At 35.8% G+C, this 24,079-nt stretch overlaps 1 pseudogene; it reads left to right on the forward strand.

Moving 5' to 3' along the window:
• The first annotated feature begins 6,486 nt into the window (after nt 1-6,486).
• Nucleotides 6,487-7,425, forward strand: LOC139046293 (olfactory receptor 2L5-like; annotated as a pseudogene).
• Nucleotides 7,426-24,079: the final 16,654 nt, after the last annotated feature.

Here is a 24,079-nt window from a genome sequence, read left to right on the forward strand (position 1 = left end):
ACTAAGATTAACTTTATGTAGCTAATGCATTCAAAGCCCTCCCAGTAAAATTGACCTAGTAACCGGGTTTACTTCTTTCCTAGCCCTACAGATGAGTAAGGAAGATCACTTTAGGGAATTTCCAGCATTTTAGGATATTTAAGGAATCTAGAGAAGATAGGGAGTGATCCAAATTTCTGAGAAACTTGGGAGAGAGTGTCATAATTTTGAGGCTTTTAAAAGTCTAATTTTTTATAACACTTCCACCAAAGCCAACATAAGGAGACTGCTTAGGGAAGTCCTCACTCTTGGTACATCTATGTAAATGACCACACCTTATTTTGTGATCAATAACGATCTTTCTTTGGGAATAGTTTTGATCAAAAATGAGAAGCATGTACAGTAAAAAAAAAATCTGTGCTTCAGTGGAAAATCCTGCATTATCTAGACTGGAGGACACTCCTCCGTTTCCCAACTCCATCACTAGGTAACTGTACAGGCTTAAACGGCTCATTTTGTATTTCTGTGATTCAGTTTTGTTTTTATATTGTAATAATTAGACTATATTTTTAAAAAACTGTATGTTCCATAAATATATAAATCATTAAAATAAGGATTTTTTCAGTATTTAATTTTCAACTCTAAATACAAACATAGGAAAAAAAGAGGTCTTCAATGATATTGATGCATATTGGCTTCAAGAGATAGTAATATGTAATTCATTTTGAAATGAGCAGGATTTGGATGGTTTTACTCAACATATAGAATATGTACATCTAAATCCAATTACACAGGAGATGTTATGGGTGTTTACTTGCAAGCAAAATCTCCTAGGTACTGACAATTTTGTATTGGAGCAAGACATGAGCTGGATTTCACTTAGAGGCTTTGAGAGACCATTTTTGTAAGATAGTGTGTGTGGTTGCAGTGTGGTCAAGAGAAAATGCAGTGAAGCCAGTGTATATGAGAAAATAGAAGAATATGTTTAAATGGTTAAACTGTAAACACTAAAATAAATATATTTGTGTTTTAAGGACATTTTCACCACCTATATAGAATTTCTATTTTAATAACTTTATTTTGTTTTTCACCCTTTTCAGTTTTTTTGTGTTGGTGGATAAAAAGTGACATATCCTTATTTCAGACCCTTTACTACAAAATACTTAATATTTGAGGGATAATATGAGACTCATTTAGATAGATAGATAGATAGATCTTAGAATCCAGCTATCCAACTATGTATCTTAAGGTAAAGTCACTTAAAATCTCTGAACCTCAATTTTATTATCTATAAAATGTGGGTAGTGATATCAAGCCCAATAATTAGTGGCCAATATTAAATACAATTTAATCCTAGAACATATCCTGACAAATTACATGTACAGACCTATGGGAATGGTCAATACAGGTTTATACAATTATCTTATTTTCCAAGTAGGACATGGTCCAGATTCAAGGCTTGTTTCTTCTGTTCACTATGAAACCATCATCAGAATTTTTTCTGCTAGTTCTTTCCTCCTATGAATAACATCATTAATGTTGAAGTCTAAATTGCAAAGTTTTTAGGGAAACTTAAAAAATCAAAAAGATGGAAAATATTTTGTGAATGGGCTGCAAATAGGTTATTGTTCTTCTAGTGGATAAAAACAAAATAAAATCACAAAAATAAGCTATTTGGATTTATTTTTACCTACAAGAAAAAGTCCCCTTCACTTTAGACCTTGAAATATTCAAGGTTGATAGTCAATAGTTGAGATTGTTTTCCCATCAAGTACAGAGGTCCTATGGATGATATCACATGACAGCAAATTAGAACATTACCACAAGAAAAATAAAAAAAAAATACTCCATTGGCTGTCATGATACCTGTCATCAAATACAAGATCTGAAGTGTCATTCATTATTTATGTTCTTTATGTTCCATGATATATATTTTTTTACCTTTAGAGTCGGATAATACTAATTCCCTCATGGAAACTTTGTCATGGACGGCCCCATGTAAAATACATATGATAGAAATGATCATAATTTCATTGGTAATTTCAAATACCACATTTTTTACCTGTCAATAATTAAGTTACTAATATAAATTATATACTATGGAATCGGTCTAATATGCTATATCATATTGAATCCAAATGACATTTATAAAAAATTTGCTTTCCTAATTTTTCCTTTACAACATGTCAGAAGCTACACCTTATTCGAAGATGAATTGATCTGCACATGATTTGGACTCCGCTATAGGTTTTGTCTAATATATTTGAAGTTCCAAATATGGAATATTTTGTTATATTTAAATTCTAATTTTTTATTTTAACTGTAGTAAATATACACACTATAAAATTTACCCTTTTGTCCATTTTCTTTTTTTGCCCCTGAGCTATCATCTATTGCCAATCTTCCTCATTTTGCTTGAGGAACATTTTTGCTGAGCTACCATCTGTGCCGATCTTTCTCTATTTTGTATGTGGGATGCTGCCACAGCATGGCTTGATGAACAGTGCATAGGTCCACACCGAGCATCAACCTGGGAACCCTGGGCTGCCAAAGCAGAGTGCACAAACTTAACTGCTATGCCACGAGGCAGGCCCCCCATTTTATCCATTTTTAAGTATATAGTTCAATGAAATAAGATACATTCACATTATTGTCTAACCATTACCATCATAACCGCAGAACATTTTCATTTTAACCAACTGAAACTCTGTATCCATTAAACACTAACACCCATTCCTTTCAACTCCCAGCTCCTGACAACCACCTCTCCACTTTCATCTTCAGACTACTTTGGGTAACTCAAATATGTGAAATTATGTGTATGGCTTGTCATGACTGCCTTATTTCACTGAACATAATATCTACAAGTTTTATCCACATTGCAGCATGTAGCAAAATTTCCTTCCTTTTTAAGACTAATATTCCATTATATATATACACCATATTTATTTATCCATTAATCTGTTAATGGATACTTGTGTTGCTGCTACCTTTTAGCTATTGTGAATAAAGCTTCTGTGAACATGGATGTACAAATATCTGTTCTAAACTTTGATTTCATTCCTTTCGGACATATACTCAGAAATGTAATTGCTGTATCATATGGTGATTTTATGTTTACTTTTGTGGGAAACTGTCATAACACTTTCTACAAGGGTTGCACCATTTTGCATTCCCACAGCACTGCATGTGTTAAAAATTCTTCACATCCTCACTAACACTTACTTTCTTTCTTTTTTTAAATAGCAGCTATCCTAATGAGTGAGAGATGGTATCTTATTGTAGTTTTGATTTGAATTTCCCTAATAATTAGTGATGTTGAACATCTTTTCCTGAGTTTATTGGCCACTTCTATGCCTTCTTTAGAAAAATGTTTATTCAGTTGCTTTCCTCATTATTAAATTAGATTTTCTGTTGTTCTTGTTGAGTTGTAGGAAGTCTTTATATAATTCCTGTATCAATCCCTTATCTGATACATATTTTGCTTATATTTTTCCATTCTGTGGGTTGCTGATTTACTCTGTTGATAAAGATTTTCAATGCACAGAATTTCTTTTAATTTTGATGAAATCCAACTTATCTACATTTTTGTTGTTGTACATACATTTGTTGTCATATCCAAAAATCACGGCTAAATCCAATATCATGAAAATTCTCCCCTATGTTTTCTTCTAAAATTTTATAGTTTTAGTTCTATGTTTAGCTCTTTGATCCATTTAAGTTAATTTTTGTGTGTGGTGAAAAGTAATGGTACAATTTCATTATTTGCATGTGGATAACCAGTTTTCTCTGCACGTTGTTGAAAAGAAGTTCCCATTGAATGGTTTTGAGACCCCGGTCAAAAATCGTTTGACCACATATGTGAAGGGTTTGTTCTGGTATCTGTATTCTAGTTTATTGATTTGTGTCTGTCTTTATGCCAATACTACACTTTATTATTGTGGCTTTGTAGTAAGTCTTGAATCAGAAAATTATTTTATACGATTGTTTTGGCTATTTGGGGCACTTGAGGTTCTATATGAATTTTAGGATGTATTTGTCTATTTCTGCAAAAAACCTCACTGGAATCACGATAGACATTTCATTGACTCAGAAGTTTCCTTATGGTAGTATTGACATCTGAATAACATTAAGTTTTCCAATCCATGAACACAACATGCTTTTCTGTTTATTTGTCTCTTCTTCACTTTCTTTCAGCAATGTTTTGTGATTCTCAGGGCACAAGTATGTTGCCTTCCTTGTTGAGTTTATTCCTAAGTATTATATTCTTTTTGACGACATTATAAATGCAATTCTTTCTTAAATTGTTTTTAGGGTCGCACATTACTAGCGTACAGAAATACAAATGATTTTGTATCTTGCAACGTTGCTGAATTTGATTATTAGTTCTAAGAGAGTTTTTGTGGACTCTTTAGAATAGAGACCTTCTCCCTCCACCTGCCACCACCTCCATCTTTTTTTCCATTTTCCCATCTTTTTAACATCATTACATCCACTTTGTGTGTGGGGTTGTGAAATTGACAACATTGTTCAATTGTCTAGTATATATTGCTAAAATACAACACTATAAATTATTGTAAAACCTGATGATCTTTTAGTTACTATGTCTATATGTAGGTATTCTCATTATTATTACTATTTTCTCTGTCAAGGCACTTTTAGAATTGTAAATTTATAGGCAATACTGAAAATTTTCAGAAAATGTTTTCAAGACATTTAGAATTTTCAAGAATATATTTTTCAATAAAATATTTCTCACTTACTTTTCTGTGTTTTGTTCATGCTGTTTGAATATGGTGTATCATACATATCAATTCTGAAAAAATGTTTTTTTGATAATAATAACTCCATTATTATTTTACTATGTGATTTCTAAGAAAGACAATAAGCATATGTTGGTTTCCCTGTATTAATTCTCTAATTCTCCTACCTTGCAAAATGACAATCTTTTTCTGTTGCTATTGCTGTTACTTTCTTTTCATTCTGATAGATATTTTCACTTTGTCTTTGAAACTTTCACTCAATCTTTTTTTATCAGTTTTATAGTTTGTAATGTGTAAGAGGCTTTCTTGTTACCTGAAACTATTTTACATGTCTCATAATATTTATCTTGTGGGATAATATGTCACAGTTCTTTAATGATATGATTCCCATTTTTGAAAAGTACATTCTCTTTCTGCATTTTTACAATGATGTGTGACTCACTGTATATTAGTGCAGAGTGTGTGTGAATAAGTATGTGTGTGTGTGTGTATGTATGTACATTTGTTCATCTCCTTCTTTCATGTTGGAAACTTCCTTAAAAGTCTGGTAGCATTCAACTCTAGAATAACATGCCAGACTAGAACTTTACATACTGTGTGGAGCTTCTTCACTTACAATGTCTTTGGAGGAGAATTCCTCCTCCTACCTCTAGGAAGGACTCTCAGAGTACTATTTCCTTTTTTCCATTTAAGTGACTGAATGTTTCTCTATCCAAATTCCTTCTTTCAGAGTCTTCAACTATTTCATCTCTCATTGTGCCTTTTGCTCACCTGCTGACTTTTAATTTGTAACATGTCTATTTCTTAATCATCATAATAATTGAGTTTTAAGAGGGAGGGATGATAAATACGTGTGCTTAAATTCACATACTTATCTAGGATTGGAAATGATTCTAAATACAAGAAAAACAAAGGGAAGAAAGGAATGAGTAAGACAAAGTGTTATAAAGTAATGTGTGATGTTATATAAATGTTAGAGAAGCAGAGAGATAGAAAACATGTCATTGGAAGAGCTTGAGCAAGTCCTGAAAGCTACACTGAGCATGGTGTAGAGATTTTCAAGTAAAGGGTCTTCTTTAACTGCAGCATTCGGAACTCGAGTGAGGAGGCAGAAGAGAATGACTTTGTGTAAGTGGCACTTAACAATAAGGATTCATGCAATATTTAAGAACAGATGAGCCAAATTATAATATCTAACTTCAAGAAAACATGATTTGTCATTACTTGGCCAAGTAAATTTAAGAAATAAATATAACTCCTCAACATGAGCTGATAGGCTACTGTAGGATTAGAGGAAAGTTTTAGGGCTTAAATACGAAAGAAAAATCATCCCTTATGGGTCATAAACATTTATTGATACTAGAACTATACAATGTATACAGTTACATATATTTTCTATGCTTACATTTTGAATACAACACCTGATTTTGATGATATGTGAGTCTGTGTAGGGTAATAAAACACACTTATCCTAATAAAGTCACAATTCAAATGTTGTTTTGAAATAATTTTAAAGATTTCTAAGAAAACACTTTGGCCACAAATATTTGCATATTCAAATTTTAATGTCTGGATTAGAAAATAAGATTTTTTTCTTTCAAATTGATAAGTTCAGTTCATTTAAGAGCCATAAAATTTTATGTAATACACAGTCTGACTACAATAATAAGTTAAAAATAGCTTATAGTTTTGTACTTAACTTACTCTCTTGTTTGACTCTAGGAAAAATAATATCAGCTCCCCTATGGAAAATTATAATCAAACATCCACTGATTTCATCTTATTGGGGTTGTTTCCACCATCAAGAATTGGCCTGTTCCTCTTCATTCTTATTGTTCTCATTTTCCTAATGGCTCTGTTTGGCAACCTGTCCATGATTCTCCTCATCTTCCTGGACACCCAGCTCCACACACCCATGTACTTTTTACTTAGTCAGCTCTCCATCATTGACTTGAATTACATCTCCACCATTGTCCCAAAAATGGTTTCTAATTATCTCTTAGGAAAAAAGTCTATCTCCTTCATTGGATGTGGGGTTCAGAGCTTCCTTTTCTTGACTTTAGCAGTTGCAGAAGCACTCCTCTTGACATCTATGGCCTATGATCATTATGTAGCTATTTGTTTTCCTCTCCATTATCCCATTCATATGAGCAAAAGAGTATGTGTGCTGATGATAATAGGATCTTGGACCATGGGCTCTATCAACTCTTGTGCCCACACCACATAAGCCCTCCAAATCCCGTACTGTCAATCCAGGGCCATCAACCATTTCCTCTGTGACATCCCAGCCATGTTGACTCTGGCCTGCATGGATACCTGGGTTTATGAGTATACAGTGTTTGTGAGCACTACCCTCTTCCTCATGTTGCCTTTTATTGGTATTGCATGCTCCTATGGCCAGGTTCTCCTTGTTGTCCACCGCATGCCCTCACCAGAAGGGAGGAAGAAGGCCAATTCGACCTGCAGAACTCACCTCACTGTGGTGACTTTGTATTATGCTCCATTTGTTTACACTTATCTACACCCAAGATCCCTCAGATCTCCAACAGAGGACAAGGTTCTGGCTGTCTTCTACGCCATCCTGACCCCAATGCTAAACCCCATCATCTACAGCCTGAGAAACAGAGAGGTGATGGGGGCCCTAAGAAGGGTAATTCAGAGAATCTGTGCTGTAAAAACGTAGGCAGAGCTTATTGCATGTGTAGCCAGGACTTGGATACAAGTTCATGTATCAGTGTACAGTAATTATAATTATTATTTTATGTCTAGAGTGCAAGGACTAAAATTAGAGCAGAAGAAAATCACTCATGTCTGGACAAAATTATTTTGCAATAAACTAATCATTTCAACCCTTATCCTTTGTTCTTCATGGTGTATTTTCACATTAACTTCAAATTCATTTCCAAATGCATTTATTTTTTGCTGATATGCTGTCAGTGAAAATGGTTCTTGGTCATGGAAAGGAAAATGGAAACTGTCTAACTGAAACTGTCATTCAGCATAGAAGTTTTGCCACTTTCAAATAAGTCTAAAACAGAAAAATAAGTATTTCCTGAATGTCAAGATCTAATTGAAATTCAGAAGACTTCTTAGTCTTCTCACGGTAGACCCATAACTTACCAGTTAATCTTTCTTTCAATTTAGAGAGACTTATTACAGGGACTTAGCTGAAACTTCAGCAGGGATTCGGACTTCTCTTTCTTGTCACTTTTAGGGTGATGAATCCTAGGGAAGTGATTTAACATCAGGAGTACATCAGGATCAACAATGAAAACTTGGAGGTGCTAACAAAATTCAAGGAAATTGTGAAGTTAATTTTAAGAGGAGTGTTTCAAAGGTTTGGTCAATTAATGGGAATTAGGAATATCAAGGACATTCCCACAATCGCCCATGACATTCTGCACATACAAAGTTTACATCCTAAGTAATGTTAAAAAACAAGCTCAGTTGGGGGCCGGCTTGGTGTCTCAGTGGTTAAGTTAGCACATTCTGCTTTGGTGGTCCAGGGTGCACTGGTTTGGGCCCTGGGTATGGACCTACACACTACTTGTCAAGTTATGCTGTGGCAGGCATCCTACCTATAAAGTAGAGAAAGGTGCGAATGGATGTTACCTCAGGGCCAGTCTTCCTTAGCAAAAAGAAGAGGATTGACAGTAGATCTTAGTGCAGGGCTAATCTTCCTCAAAAAAATTCAATTGTGTAAATTTTAAAGATTTTATTGGCTTTATTCAATGATTCATGAATCTGAAAGCATCCCTTCTAGCATCCCACCTAGACAGGAAGAAGCTCTGAAGACCTGTACAAAAAGACAGACCTTTATAGTCAGAAGGAGGTGGGACAAGGAAGTTATTCTTGAAAAGAGCTGATTGGTTCAGGCAAGGTCAACTTCCCTTGGGGGATGGCGGGGGTCCGTTAGGTGGCTTACCTCGCTAGTGCTGACCAGTTAATTCCAGACTGAGTGGTTTGAGAGTCTAGTCCTCAGAGAGGTTGCAACTGTAATTAAGTTAGGTATATGTCTTGGCTTGTTGATGGGGACTTAGCACAAGCGACTCCATTCTGGACCTGTTGTCTCTTTTGTAACAGTAGCCACTGCTACTCTTGTATTAGATAACATCTCAGATGAGATTTCCTTCTTCATTTACTACTTCTTATAGGTTTCTCTGAAATAGGTTGAGAAAAGTCAATGTCTATGTACAAATTTGAGTCACTGATAATATGGGTCAGTTACTATCCTAAACAAGTCCCACCTGTATAGCCAATAAAAATCCCTCAGCTCATGTAAACTTCCCCCCGGTTGAAGTGCTGCCACTGCTCATCGGTGATAACTGCACAAATGCTCTTTATCATCTCAGGTATGGCAGCGAGGGGAAAGGTCACACTCTACAGAATTTGAAGGGCACAGCACAAAATGAAAATATGAGGTCTCTTGTTCTAGAAGCAGGAAAAAGTGATTTATTGGTCCTAAAATGCAAAGTTTTTCCTTCAAAATTAATTTATTCGCTATAAATGAAATACAAATTACAAACAATATTTCTGTACCATGATTTTATATATAATAAATAGTAATACTTTATTATGTAATGCCTGTATTGGTCATAATATTTTTCTGGCTCACTTTCCTCCAAATTTATTTTCATCAAAATTTATACTTTTAAGAACTTCATTTGTTATCAATGTAATTGAAAATATTGTCAATGATGGCAAATGCTAAGATGCAATTAACTTTTGATGATTTTTGATTTTGAGAAGCATCTGCTTAAGTTACTGGGGCTATTAGGCATGCTGATATGTTTTGAACATTTGGACTGAATTTCTGATGTTATATCAAAATATAAATTTTACTACATGTGGAGCTGATGATTCTCATGAGAATTTTTTCTAAAAAGATTTCTCTTATGAATCAAATTCAACTTAGCAATCCATATAAATCAATTTCATATAAATCTGAATTTAATTTTAAATATGAATATAATCAATGGCATTCTAATAATTCCTATCAAGTTTCTCATAACTTGTGGACTTTGTATAAAAATTCAAAGTATCTTCATGTTTCTAATGCCTGTTTATTCCTTTTATCATTGTATATTCAATTACAAGTGAAATGCATGTTATTTTTTCTTGTTGCTAATAACGGGCTTTTGAAACTTCAAGGGAAAGAGTTTTCTCTTCCTTCAATAATCTTTCATATCAAATTTTAAATCCTCAAATTACCTTTAAATTTTGTTTACAATTCTAATCCTGTGGATGTTTCTTTTGCAATGTTGCAGTAGTTTCAAACCATTGATTCTGGACTCTTCAATGAATTCTATGAGTCCCTTGTATGCTTTAGTGCAATGACCATGTGTACACTTTTTTTTTAAAATTGCTTTCTCTCCCTAAATTCCCCCCAGTACATAGTTGTATATTTTAGTTGTGAGTCCTCATGTGTACACTTTTATTTAAAATAATTTACTGAGTTTGCTTCCTAAGCTACCTAGCATTTCCTGTTCTGGCACCCAGGTGAGATAGTTAATAATTTCTTAGGTGACAGAGGGATGGGCTCTGGGACTGAAGGATAAGTCAGCCCCTGCCCCCATCATAGGTCATTGCTGCTGCCACGCAGAGATTCTCCTTTCTAATGGGCAGTGGCCACTTCCATCATTGTTGCTACACCTGCAGCTGCTGCTGTCATCACTGCCACCAATTAAGTTCCAGGTCTCAACCCAACTACTCCCTTGGGGTCCTGTGGTGCTCTGAACACAGATGTGTGTGTGCACATGAGGAGGCCAGGCCAATTGCTCTTTGTGCATGCTGCCTTAGCCCACATGTGCAGGTGCTGTTGCTGGACAAAAACTAGCATCCTAATGCTTCCATATAACCTAGCTCCGCTGCTCAGGTGTATACTCCAAGATAAAGTTATTAACAATTTCAGGGTTTTAACAGCAGAGCATGAAACCAAGAAAGAAACCTTTCTGAGCATGAGACACTATGCAAGCAAACAGGCCACATGCCCAGGAGGGCCGACCTGAGAAGAGTAGAATGAATGAGCAGGAGAGGAATAATATCATGCAAACCAGGAAAATGATGAGAATGTCTGCTGTTTTTGTCATTTATTATCAGTGGAAATAATCTGATGGAGTGTCATGTTGAGCAGAGATTCCCAATTCAGACTCCTTACCTATTTCAAGTAGTGACTAATGGAGGTAATCAGGAGATATGGATCAATTTTTGGCCCTGGAACACCATGGCCTAGGCGAAACCATGCCATGTCTCTGGATGTAGTTTGTTCAAAAGCAAGATGGAATCATTTTGCCCTTTGGTATCAGTAAATGGTGTAGGAGAGGAAAAATAATTTTCCTCTATCTTTTTAGGTTCCTGGCTAAAAAATCCCCTGTAATAAAAGAAAGATTAACAGGAAACAAACACAAGTTTCATAACATATGCATGCTATATAGATAGGAAAGACCCAGGAAAATCAACTCCCTGAAATGGCCAAGTCTTCACCTTAAATATCATCTTTAGCTAAAGACAAAGATGTTGGGGCGAAGGGGAGGAGCAGTTGGGGAGGTTACCAGGAAAGGCGCAGTAAACAAGAGCATGTTCTTTCTGCAGATTTGAGTTGCCACTTTACTCCACTGATAAGAGTTTCTAGAGCTCTGGTCATCCCCCACTACCTGGTTAAGAGAGGGAGAAACCCTTGCAAATGGAAATTTCCCTCATAAATGTAAATATCTGTTGCAAAAGGGTGACTTCTACTCCAGTTTTCACAAGTTGTTCTATGTCTGCTGATTCTTAAAAGTAACCAGCCTATAATGATCTTTATGCCAAAGAGGCATATTTGGGGGTGGCAAATTTTGCTTTCCTTTAATGGCATCATTAAAGTCTCTCTTACTAACTTTACTACAAAAGCAAGGCTAATTCAAATTTTCATGGCAACAAATCTGGAAATGAGGATTAATAGTTCAAAGCAAATACTGAGCACTCCAGGCTATTAGAAACGACCTTGATATTCTTTATTCCAGTAGTCCCATGGCTCAGGAAAGCATTAATCTAATTCCCACAGATATTGTGTCTGCACAAATGAAGAAGGCCATTCCTTCTCCCATAAACTCTTACCATTAGGAAGAGCAATATAGAAAGAAGACAAATTATTCAAATATTCTACCAGTTTCTCCATTGTTTGTGAGAATCTACCCCAGATCATTTTAAAAGCTGAACAATAAAGTCTCTCAGGATAGAAATACCCAAGTTGTCTTCAACTCACAGGGTTCCTGGCTCAATGTTCATTATGACTCCTTTTAGCCATTTTTATTATCATCCAGTTGTTAACCAATAATTATTACCTTGTACTTCTTCTCCTTGTTTTTTGCTGAGGAAGATAGACCCTGAGCTAACATCTGTGCTAATCTTCCTCTATTTTGTATGGGGGTCAGCACCACGGCATGGCCACTGACAAGTGCTGAAGGTCCATGCCTGGGAACTGACCCTGGGCTGCTGAAATAGATCACACTGAATGTAACCACTAAGCTATGGGGCTGGCCCCCTATCTTTCATTTCTTATTCATTCTTCAATTGTTTCATGACAGGAAAATGCAAGTTTTAAAGCACATGGTCTCTATTTGGATGCTTTTATAATGCACATTGTGTGCATTGATTTTTCTTATATATTAAGTTATCAAGGTTTGATTTACAGAAAGGGAAATTCTATTTCCCTTCCTATTTTTAGTGATGAGTATCTTTCTCAGACAATGAAGTGTGGGTGAATTATGTGATAATATGGATTGAAGTAATAATTGCCTTCTTGTAATGTTTAGTTCAACCCCAACTACTCATTTAGTTGCATTCAAAATCTGGAATAAAAAAGACAGTTGTTCTTTGGACCAAATGTCTTATCACTCACTAAATAATTGCTGACTAATTTACATTTTACAGAACACAAAGATGTATGTGTCATACAAACTGGGGGCCAATTTCACGCTTCGGTCTTAACCTCCATCCTTTTGTCTTATTTCCATGAAGTCAAACAATTACTAAATCCTCTTCATTTTCTCTCCTAAATATTTTTAAATGTATTTTTCCTCACTTATCACTGTAATCACTGCTCCAAAGTGCACTCCAAACATTAGGGATTATCCTGCTTGTAATGACTATAGTGGTCTCCTTGGTGTTCTGTGTTATCTCAAAGGCTTTAAATGCGTATTTGCAGCAGCTAACCGCCAAAGAAATGACACGCTCCCAAGACCCCATTCCTGTTTCACTCTGTGATTATGTTGATGACCTGCTCTTGGAATTGGAAGGGAGTTTGAGATGGAAGAGTGTAGTGTCTGCCCTTGTGACAGAAATAGCATCTTTAGGTCCTATTTTTCAGGATAATGATTAGGGATGTAAATAGTGGTGGTTCCATGGGGGCATTTATAGTTTAATATTTCTGTAAGAGCAGAATCTAAAATTTAAGAGAAAATAAACGATGATTTCAAGGGTGCAGAGTACAATAATCTGGAAGCAGTGGCTGTGATAGCGGTTTCCATTTTCCTGCACTTTCAAATATTTACCCAGCATCACTACAATTGAATGTCCAAGTGGATTTGGACATTTGTACTTTAGAAGATATTTCTACGCAAAGCTTCAACTATATTTGGAAAAAGTCCATATCCCTTACCTTGACCCGCCTGTGAAGCTTCTTTGATCTGCATGTTCTAACTTTCTCCCACTCACAGCTTTCTGCTGCTCTCTTTCCTCAGTCATTTGAGGTCTTTGAGAGTTCTTTCCCTGAGGTTGACATGACCAGTCTCTTCTTCATGTCAGGGTGGCCTCCCTGATGATTCTATGTGATAAATCCCCCTGACTTCATCAATGCCCAGTGTGACTATATAGTGTGCGCTTTAGGTGTTTATGGCTCACACTGACATTTGGGCTCACAAGGTCAGAGACTGTATCTCCTTGTCCACTGTTTTACCCACAGTAACAAGAATGATGAGTATCACACAAAAGTGCTCAGTACGTACTTTGAATTAATTAAGAGTAAATGGAGGTGAATTAATTTCCGTAAAATCCTCCCAATTGCATGTGCCTGGTGGGAATCTTGGAGACTATTTTTTTTAGTTTGTCATTATCTCATCAGCACCTGTTGTTGTTGCTGTTGTGTAAAGTGAGTTGATTGTTTAATGTCTCCAGGATATAGTAGGAAATAGTATATTTTTTACTAAATGAGAAATCGTATCATTGGTGACTTTTAGAGGTCAAATCAATGGTAGAAAGACCTAAACACCAAAGCCAAAACCCAAAAACTAATCCCAGAGGTCGTATGAAGAGGAGGAAAATGTACATACATATTTTTTTTAATCCAAGAAGAAAAACCGGCTCCAGTAAAGCAAATAAATGAATTGTATCATAGACTGAGGAGTCTGACTCACATTTCATTGCTCATCTGCAAGGTAAAGGGAGACAGAAGGGAATGAATCCTGACTTTTGTGTAGAGAAATTATCTTGCTATTTTTTCCTTCAGATGTTTCATGCAGCATATTCACAATTTTCCTTAAATTGTATCACATTTCAATATGCTCAGTTGAGTCCACAAATAACACAATACAGATATGTCCCTAGCATTTGCATGCCATATCACCCCATTCTTCTCTGGGAGGCACTACATAATGTGTCTTTTTCTACACCATCAAGCAATTAATTCAATTATCTCCAGAAGCTGTTTAGGTGTCCTACAAATTTCACTAAATTCTGACACTATTAACCTAGGGATAGCATCAGATTCCACAGGTTTAGGGTTCAGTCCAAAAAGTCTGCCCCCACCTTAGATGCCAATCACAAGTCCAAGTGTCAGTGCTTCTGACCTGTGACCTATAAAATGGAGGTGCCCATGAGCCCCTCCTCATTTGTGATTAATCTGCTAGAGTAGCTCAAAAACTCAGGAAACTGCTTTACTTACTAGGTTACAGGTTGATTACAAAGAACATTAAAAGATATGGATGAACAGCCAGATGAAGAAATACATAGGGTGAAGTCTTGAAGGGTCCTGAACAGAAGAGCTTGGGGCTCTGCATCTGGAAACATTCTGCTTCAGCAACCTAGAAGATCTCTAACCCCAGTCCTGTTGTGTATAAAAAAAGTTTTACTACTGCTATTTTACTGATACACTTAAAGTTACTTCAAACTATGAAGGGGGTTATGGAGGAGTTTTAATGGTCATAGAAAAGAATGAAGGCTTAAAAGAGTCCATCCTTCAAACTCTCCATTCACTGCCCAAGTTCACACTGCCAGTATCTTTCCCTGGCTTCTTTAATACCTTTGAAAGTGCTTTTGTGACTAGAGTCTGTTTCAAACTTATATTATATCCTATACAGTGTCATCCAAGTTTTTTTTCCTAAAATATAAATGTGATAGTTTCTTTCCACAAGCTGTAATTTTCTATTGAATGTACAAAACTTTCCAAACTTAAATTCATATTCCAGTGCTTCTAAAGTTACATTATGTCTACTTTTACCTGTTTGCTATCCCAAAATGTGTTCCTCTTTGGCTTGAGTATTTTTGAGAATAAAAGATAAGGAAGAAGCTTTGACCTTCCCCCTAGCTGCCTGTTCCAAAGAGGAGCGACCAACACAGATAACAATAGTATTATATGAACTAGATGTGGTGGACAGGGAGGAAACTAACAAGGCCCATTTCATCAGTCTTCCCATTTCCCATCGTCTTTGCAAGGTATGCCAAACATTGTCTATTTAACTTTTGCCTTTCCAACTACATGTGTATTGCCTTCCTTTTCTTTCAAGTCCTAAACCAATACCACAAACATCACCTTCTGTCTTTAGCTGAAGATTGTATTTAAGTGGGGGCTTTGGCTATTCTGGTGAGTTACTCAGTTTTCCTGGCTTTCTTCCGTGTTTACATGTTATTGAACTTGTTTGACTTTCTCCTGTTATTTTGTCTCATGTCAATTTAATTCTTCGACCAGCCAGAGGAACCTAGAAGTGTAGATGAATATTTCTGCCTGCTCTACGTTCAAATTTCAACTTGTGGAAAGTTGTATTCATATTTTACATATTATAGCTGAAACCTAAGTTTCTCTTATTACTTCACATATTGCATGCTGTAGCTACCTAGTCATTTGCCTCCATGCATTTAGGTAAATATTTCCTTTAAATACAAATAACTTCTTTCACATCATTTAAATATATAATTTTCTTAATTTAATTTAGAATAAATTGTTGATTATTCCCACACGCAGGTCATTTTGCAGGTCATTTAATCTCAATACTTTAATTGAAATGATAAATACACCAAATTAAATAATCCCATTCAAAATTGTTTTATAAAAGTATGTTAGGAGAAGACAGACTCCAGATATCAATTACAGTTAAGATAAAGCAAAACAGGTAAGCAAAATTATAAACATCACATTTGAATGCTTCTTTTCTTACTTCATATTCCATTAGCTATATTTTATATATCACAAATAAATTTTATATACTGCATATATGTAATTTAAAAATTATTTTATGTGATGCTCTAAGGCTATGCTGTCCAACGCAGTAGCCATTGGCACCATGTGGCAACCGGGCATTTGAAACATGTATAGTCAAAAGTTCAATGTTCTCTAAATTTAAAATACACATAAGATTATGAAGACTTACATTAAAAACAACATAAAAGGGGCAGGCCCCACGGCTTAGTGGCTAAGTTTGTGCACTCTGCTTCAGTGGCCCAGGGTTTTGCCGGTTCTGATCCTCACTGTGGACCTAGCACTGCCCATCAGGCCATGCTGAGGTGGTGCCCCACGTAGCAGAACCAAAGGGACCTACAACTAGAATATACAACTATGTACTTGGGGGGCTTTGGAGAAAAGAAGACGAAGAAGAAAAATATGGAAACAGATGTTAGCTCCAGTGCCAACCTTTAAAAAATAAAAATTAAAAAAACATAAATGATCACATTAATAATTTTATATTGATTACATATGTAAATTATATGTCGATAAGAGTATATCACTATATAAATAGTAATATATGTACAAACATATGTAATACAATAGATTGTAATATGTTATTAATATAAATGTTAATATTAATTTTGATTATAATGTTTGGCATTAAATCAATAAATTCTTTAAGTCAACTTCACTTTTTAAATGTGGCTATTAAATTTCACTATTTAATTGTGACTCACCTTATATTTCTGCGAGACAGTGCAGCTCCAGGGTATTCTGGTCAACATGTAAAGGGAAATAAACAAGAGCAAGGGCAGCCATGACTATTCTTTTATAGAAGAGATTACCCCAAACATTCTGTTATGGTCCCAGGTCTTCCTCATTTTCAGGCTGCCGATAATGGGATTCAGCGTGGGGGTTAAACTGGTGTGGAAGACTGCTAACAGCTTATATTTTTCTGGTGAGCAGAGATTCCTGCGCTAAAGACAGATGTAGACAAAAGGTGCATAGTAAAACGTCATTATGGTTAGATGTGTTGCACAGGTGGTGAAGACCGTTTTTCTTCTCTCTTTTGAGTGCATACAGTAAACAGCAAAAGGGACATAGCCATAGAAAGCAGCGATTCAAAGGAAAGGAAAAAGGAAAGAGAGGCTTGTGCTCACAAAAACCATGTCCTCGTAGACACAGGTGTCCCTACAGGCCAGAGGCAACCTAGTTGAGACATTGCAAAAGAATTGATTAAGGCGGTAAGGAATGTGGAGGGTGTAGACTGGGTGTGGCAAGGAGTTTATAAATCCCCAAACCAAGATCTTATGATCATCTTTACATGCATTATTTTACTCATTCATATGGGCTAATGGAGGGGGCGCAAATAGCCACATAACAATCACAGACCATGAAGGCCAGTAGTAAGACTTCAGAACGTGCCATGGTCAGGAAGAAGGAGTTTTGCACCCCAAACCCCAGGTAGGACATGCCTCTCTGGCCAGGGAGGAAGTTGAACACCATGTTGAGGATGGTGGTACAGATGTCCATCAGATCCATAAGGGAGAGCTGGCTGAGGAGAAATCACATCAGTGTGTGGAACTGGGGATCCAGGCGCATGAGGTGAACCATTGCTGAGTTATCCAACAAGGTTTGAAAGAAAATGAGGATGATAAAGAACAAGAGAAGCACTCCAGCTTGATTTGGGGGAAATAATCCCAGCAAAATGAAGTGATTTGAAGTTGGATTCCATTTCTACATGAGAACTCACTGCTTTAACTTCCTTGAAAGAAAAAACAAAAACAAAGCACAGGACATGAAACAAAACAGGAGCGTAAAAAGAACTCTGACTTTACTAATGTTTGTTAGAATGAATTCTTTTCCCTTCAATCTTGCAGCTGTTCTTCAATCAAATTCAGAAATGAATGCTCCCTCTCCAAGTTTCCTAGTAAGCATTTCAGCAAAAGATCTTAAAGTATAAAGTCGTGTCATAACCAGCAAAGATAAACAAGACAACTAAAGCATTCCTCTCTAGATAACTCCTGGCAAAGCACATGGCTCACAATTTATCCACAAATCACAGAAATCCCTGCATCCCTGAACGTCTGTCAATCTAACACATCATATTGCCAACAGTGACTGGAACAAGTGACTCAGAAACACTTTGCATGTTTAAATTCTAAGTCCTTTATTACTGAGGCATCTTCTACGTCTTCAGTTTCTGCTCTTTCCTCCCCACTGCCACTACTCCAGCCAGGCAAACCATGATTCTTTACCTCTCACGTACTTTATAACTTCTATGTCTTTACTGAAAATGTGCCCACCACCCAAAATCAATGTCTTTGAACTATAAAAGTATGTATTGTATGCCCTACATCTACCTTAATTATAAAATATTACTTGAATATTCTTTCTTCTGTAATGATGTTTCCATTTTCTAAAGCCCTACAGAATTCAAAGTCAAATGCGCATATTTTTATACACAGTTTTCTTCATCAGGCAAATTACACATGACAAAATTCACAGATTACATGATATATATTTTTGCACTCCATTTTCCACTGCTTCAAGCAATAACTAGTATGACAATGAAAATGTACAACAGTATGGCCATTGGTCTCACTCTCCATATATACTCTCTCTTCATATCTATATTTATCTTTTTCTCATATATCTTTGAGTTGCCATAAATTATATGAAATGCTTTTCACATTATCTCACTTACTGCAATTCTTTGCCAACCAAAATTCTGTTAACTTCGGTATTAATAACTCTATTTTTCAAATAAGAAAAGTAATATTCATAGATGTGAAGAGTAATCTCAAATACAGTTAGTGATGCGATCAGATTTTGAGCCTGTGTGACTGTTTCAAATTTCTAGTTATTTCAATATTCTAAGTTTCCTAATTTTTGGTAAACGCTTTGCTCTGTGTACCATGCCTTATTGAAATTAAGTAGTGTAGTTATTACTCTTTTTCAAAAGATCAGGCTTAATTCCATATTTCAGAGTAGGTCAAAGCATACTGAAATTAGATGGGATATGTATCTTTTCTCTGCATTTTAGTTTCTTTGCTGTTAGTGGAAGGAGAATCAAGCAATTGCAAAGTTATTCCACCAGAAAAGCAGGTATAAGCAGGAGGAGCCTCTTGATTTATACATCATGTATGTTTGTACTTACTCTCTTCAGATTTAATTAATTAAACAGAGCCACTATTTAGAAGTAAAGAATAAAGAAGAGTTAAAGATGAATAATTTTTCCTTTCTGGAGAATCTTCCTACCTTTTTATGCCTATACCTTTCCTTTGGGAATTTTTACATGTAACTCAACTTTTTATAGCCCTTTTCTACTTATGTTAACTCAATTCTGGCAATTTGTTCTTTCCTTCACTCAGTCTCCCAAACATGCGTAAACTGTGATTGTTGCACTTCTTATAATTTCAATATATGTTTGCTGTCTTCCTTCTCTGTGTCTCCATGTGGGATTTCCTGTTTTATGTGTGCTCATCTGTCTCAAGGAGACATTCAATGACACATTATGTCAAAGATACTGGTTTGGGTTACAATCTTGTGTTACTGATCTTTCAACTGTAAAGAATAACAAGTAACGTTTGCTTAAGTTATTCATATTTAGTAAGTTAAAATCATATATTACTTCATATAACATTTAAACACAAGTAAAATTATGAAAAAGAAATTTCACTTTTATAGCTGTTTATTTGACAAATGCTAACAATGAAAAGTACAAAGTCAGGAACATAACACATGCACAATTTTGTTAGGCATGGATGCTAGATGGAATTGTAGGCAGTCTCTACTTTTTATAACTTTCCATTAAAAAACTGATGACGTAACAGATAAAGACAAAACATACAGTCACCATCCTTATAATACAATCATTCCCTCAAATGATATTCACTAAGTTTCTATTTTATGTCAGTGCAGCCAGGTATTGAAATGCTTTGGTGATTAAAACACGCAAGAATCTACAAGTACATAGTTAAAGTGTACCAAGAATAGGCCAGCAAACTCTAACTCCCAATCTGTTGTCATACAATGATTAGTACTGTAGATAAAAATAAAGTAGAGTAAAGGGATAGACAGACAGATAAGAGAACTCAAAAAAGCCACTACGTGGAGGCAATATTCAAGCAGATCTGGTCAAAGAACTTTCAACTTGAGTAAACAGCAAGCAAAATTAAAATCTGTTTTCTCAGGACAATAGCTGTGAGCCCAGGGATTTTGAAGGACAGGGCATTAGGGCATTGGTGTAGGAAATACCAGACCATGGTAAGGACTTGGATTTGTTTTGGTTGAGATGAGAAGCCTGTGAGAGTGCTATGATCTTAGGTATATTTCTAGAACTCACATGACATGTTCTGGGTGAGTAGAGAGCTGCAAGGAGGAGTGTCTGTAGGAGTCTAGGCAGGGAGGAATCAAAACAGCCCTGGAAATAAACTATGGAAGATTTTCTAGATGATAGCACCAGAATTATTCACGGTGGTAGGGGTAGACTCTGTACTTATTTAATGTTCTTGTTCCTTCCTGAGAATTAAGTTCCTTAATAAATGCACACCCCTTGGCATAGACCATGGCTGTGACTGCAAGATGCCTAGTGATCCTCATCCTCACCTGTTATGTCCCTACCACAGTGTTGATACAGACCATCATGAAATGGTTGCCTATCTTATCATTTGTATATGTCTGGTTCCCTCACCTGACGTTTGATCTTGTCCCTTTATGATGAGTATTGTTCTGATTTTAAAAAGGAAAGTTCTAAGACCTGAGTGAATCAGGATAGTTGGCCACTATTCAGAGCTAGGGTAGCACCTGATGAACCGATCTTTATCTATGGCATTGCATGGTGACTATTGCATAGTGGTTCTCAGGATTTTATCTGCCTGATGAAATGGACCCAAGTTTTGCATTAGAACTAAATTAATATGATATTTAATACTGATAAAAGATGACTAGTTTAATTTAAAATCAGTCTTTTGCATGTGTGTCCTGGAAATAGGAGAGAAGTGACACTTGGGGTACTTTCCACATCCCTTTATTTAATCTAGGTTTAAATTCGGGGGAGAAAGCTTACAACCAGTCCTCCCAGGAAGTGTGTTTCCAAAAGCAAGTGCTGAACAAATATAGCTGGATCTAAGTTTATGTATTCCATGTTTATAAGAGATGCAAATTTGCATTTTGATGCTCGGCTGCACAAATTGGAACAAAGAGTATCATAAAATTCTTTGATGATAGTTATAACTATTTTGTTTCCTATATTGAAAACTGGCATCTTCTCAGGCAATGGAAACCAATAGTTACTGTCAGATCCTGTAAATCTGGGGTTTAAAGCTTCTAGTATATGAAACATAGGAGCTAGATCTCTATTTTCTATTGATCTATTTCATTGATGCCCAAAGATTTCTTTTTTTGTGTATGAGACCTTATTTACTGCATTAAAATTGCATGAAGCATCACCGTCTGGTTAGTTTATGACTTGGAGAATATTGTTCCTGTGGCTACAAGTTGAGTCTATCATTAATGTCTCCCTTGATCATATTAAGAAGCTTATGGCTGACAATTAGAGTTAAAAGGAAAATTACTACACTGACGGAATCTACTATGTGTAAATATGCCAATCTCAGGGTCTTAAATTTATTTTGCAAAAGTTACAGTTTAAGTATACTTTCAAAAAGTTTTATAGACAATAAGTGCAAGATCAATAAGCAAGTTGTTTGAGCCACAGCTAACTCAATCCCCACAACTTTGTAGAACAGCTGTGAAAATGGAATTGAGTTCTGTATGATAAGCACGCAGTAGGTCCTCAAGAAGTGTCAATATTCTTTGTCTATTCTGTAACTGAACCATTGAGCAGCCGCTTGTCCAGAGAAATTAAGTGTCTTAATTAAGATCACATATATCACTCCATGGCTGTGCATCACTAAATTCTAACTCACTCACGTTACCTCTTTTTACATTTTAACTTTACTCTTGGCTTTTTGAATTTGTTATGGAACTGTCTATTCTCTGTGCAACAGAAAATATTTCTCTAAGATAGGAAAACCATATCTCCCAAATATCTCTCTAGGTTAAAGCTAGCTCAAATCAACTTCAGTTAACAATATTACTATCACTCAACTTGTCTGAAGTTCTTCCTAATTTTGTATAGTGGGTGAGGAAGTAGATTTTTAATGACACCATTTTCTGCTAACAGTCCCTTGAATTATTTAAAATGTTTAAGCACCAAACTTTGCTGACATAGTCTCTTAGGCTATGCTACAAGATCATGTCACTCATCGATAGGCTCTGCATCAAATCAAAACTCTCTTTCTGACACGAGAACATTTTCTTTACTTGCTAAAATTCATGAAAAGAAAATGCCTGAGGACACTTTGTAATATCCTTTCCTTTCTGCTCCTACTGCTCATCATTCTCTTTAACATAAAACCTATGGCCACATTTAGGGTCCTGTTGTCCAGGACTTCTTGGAATCAGAAAACAACTTCACACCCTAGTGAAATATTTCTCCATTTGCATGTGCATTACTTATTTAAAATATTTCCTTTCCTATAACTTTGTTTCAATAAAAGCCAACTAAGACATTTCATACCTAATTCCCTCAGGTTCTAGTGTTGGAAGACAGTAAGCTGACTTGCTATATTCCATATGCAGAACATTACATCATCAAGTCTTAGATATTCCTCTTTACCCTTAATTGACCCTCAATGTCTATGGGGGTCAAAATCTTGGGCAATTCATTGGACTTTGCTTATTTGCAGATCCACTCACTTCTGCACTCACATATAGCAAAGCAATCAATCCAATTAGTACCATTGAATTCTGTTGATCCTGAGAATTAAACCAAAAGGGATGAACTTGATTATTCCAGAACATGATTTTAGAGCTATAAGAGATGTCAGGTCATCATTACTGGAATTTTTTCAGTTTGAGAACTAATGTTAATCCTCTTTAATACAGATTAAATAAGTACTAAATAATAGCAGAACTAGTATCAGGGACAGTTTTCTGCCTAGGTCCAGTGCGTTTTCAGAGGGAATTAATGGTGACTGTACTAAATTAAATTTTTCACTGTCAAAATATTTCCTTCTATTTGTATAGGGGTGAAACAATTGATCCTTGTAAAATTTAATGCAGTCAGCTGCTCTACTGAAGCAGCAAGTTGACTCTTAGTGATAATGCAATAAAATGAGCATTTAGTCTCAGAGAGAAGAGTCTAGCTCCCCACTGATTAAGAAGTCAATTGGGGAAAATTACTTAAGAGTCTAGCTTGTTGACAAGTCTTTGAAGTTGTTCTAAGGGATATTCTAAGAATCAAATGGGATGATATGTGCCAAATGCTTACATAGTGCCTACCACAGAGGAAGGGCTCCATAGATTTTAGCATCTTTATCATCCTATTCAATCTACAGATTTGTAATTCAGCTAAATGTACATTTAAAATAAAAATTGGACACTCTGACCTGAGACTGAGCATCTCTTTCTGTTTGTGGATATGTCACTTGCTCCTTTTTAAGGTGGAGGGGTGGCAGTATTATGGATAAGGGGTTGCAGAGTTGTGATCAATGAGAGAATCCAGAGTGAGATGAATTACTCTGAGATGATATCTCTATGGAGCCCAGGGATTTAAAATGAGCTGAGAGATTCCTCATAGTTATTTAAGGAATAACCAGTTTTTTGTTTGCCTGGAGTGAAGAAGACTTTCTGAGAAGATTTTGTGAGTACAGGGAAACTTAGTAACAACAGACATTATTTGGGGGAATATAGTGGATGGTTGTGGAAGTCTGGGAGAACAGGGTAAAGAGACTACATGAAGCAGGGTACAGATTAGTATGAGATCGTTATTGTAAATAATTTATGGATGCCTACTCAGGGATTTGAGGAAAAAAATATTAAAAATGGTGACTGTTTGGGATAGGCACAGATG

This window comes from Equus asinus, chromosome 9 (assembly GCF_041296235.1).
Source record: "Equus asinus isolate D_3611 breed Donkey chromosome 9, EquAss-T2T_v2, whole genome shotgun sequence".
Lineage (NCBI taxonomy): Eukaryota > Metazoa > Chordata > Mammalia > Perissodactyla > Equidae > Equus > Equus asinus.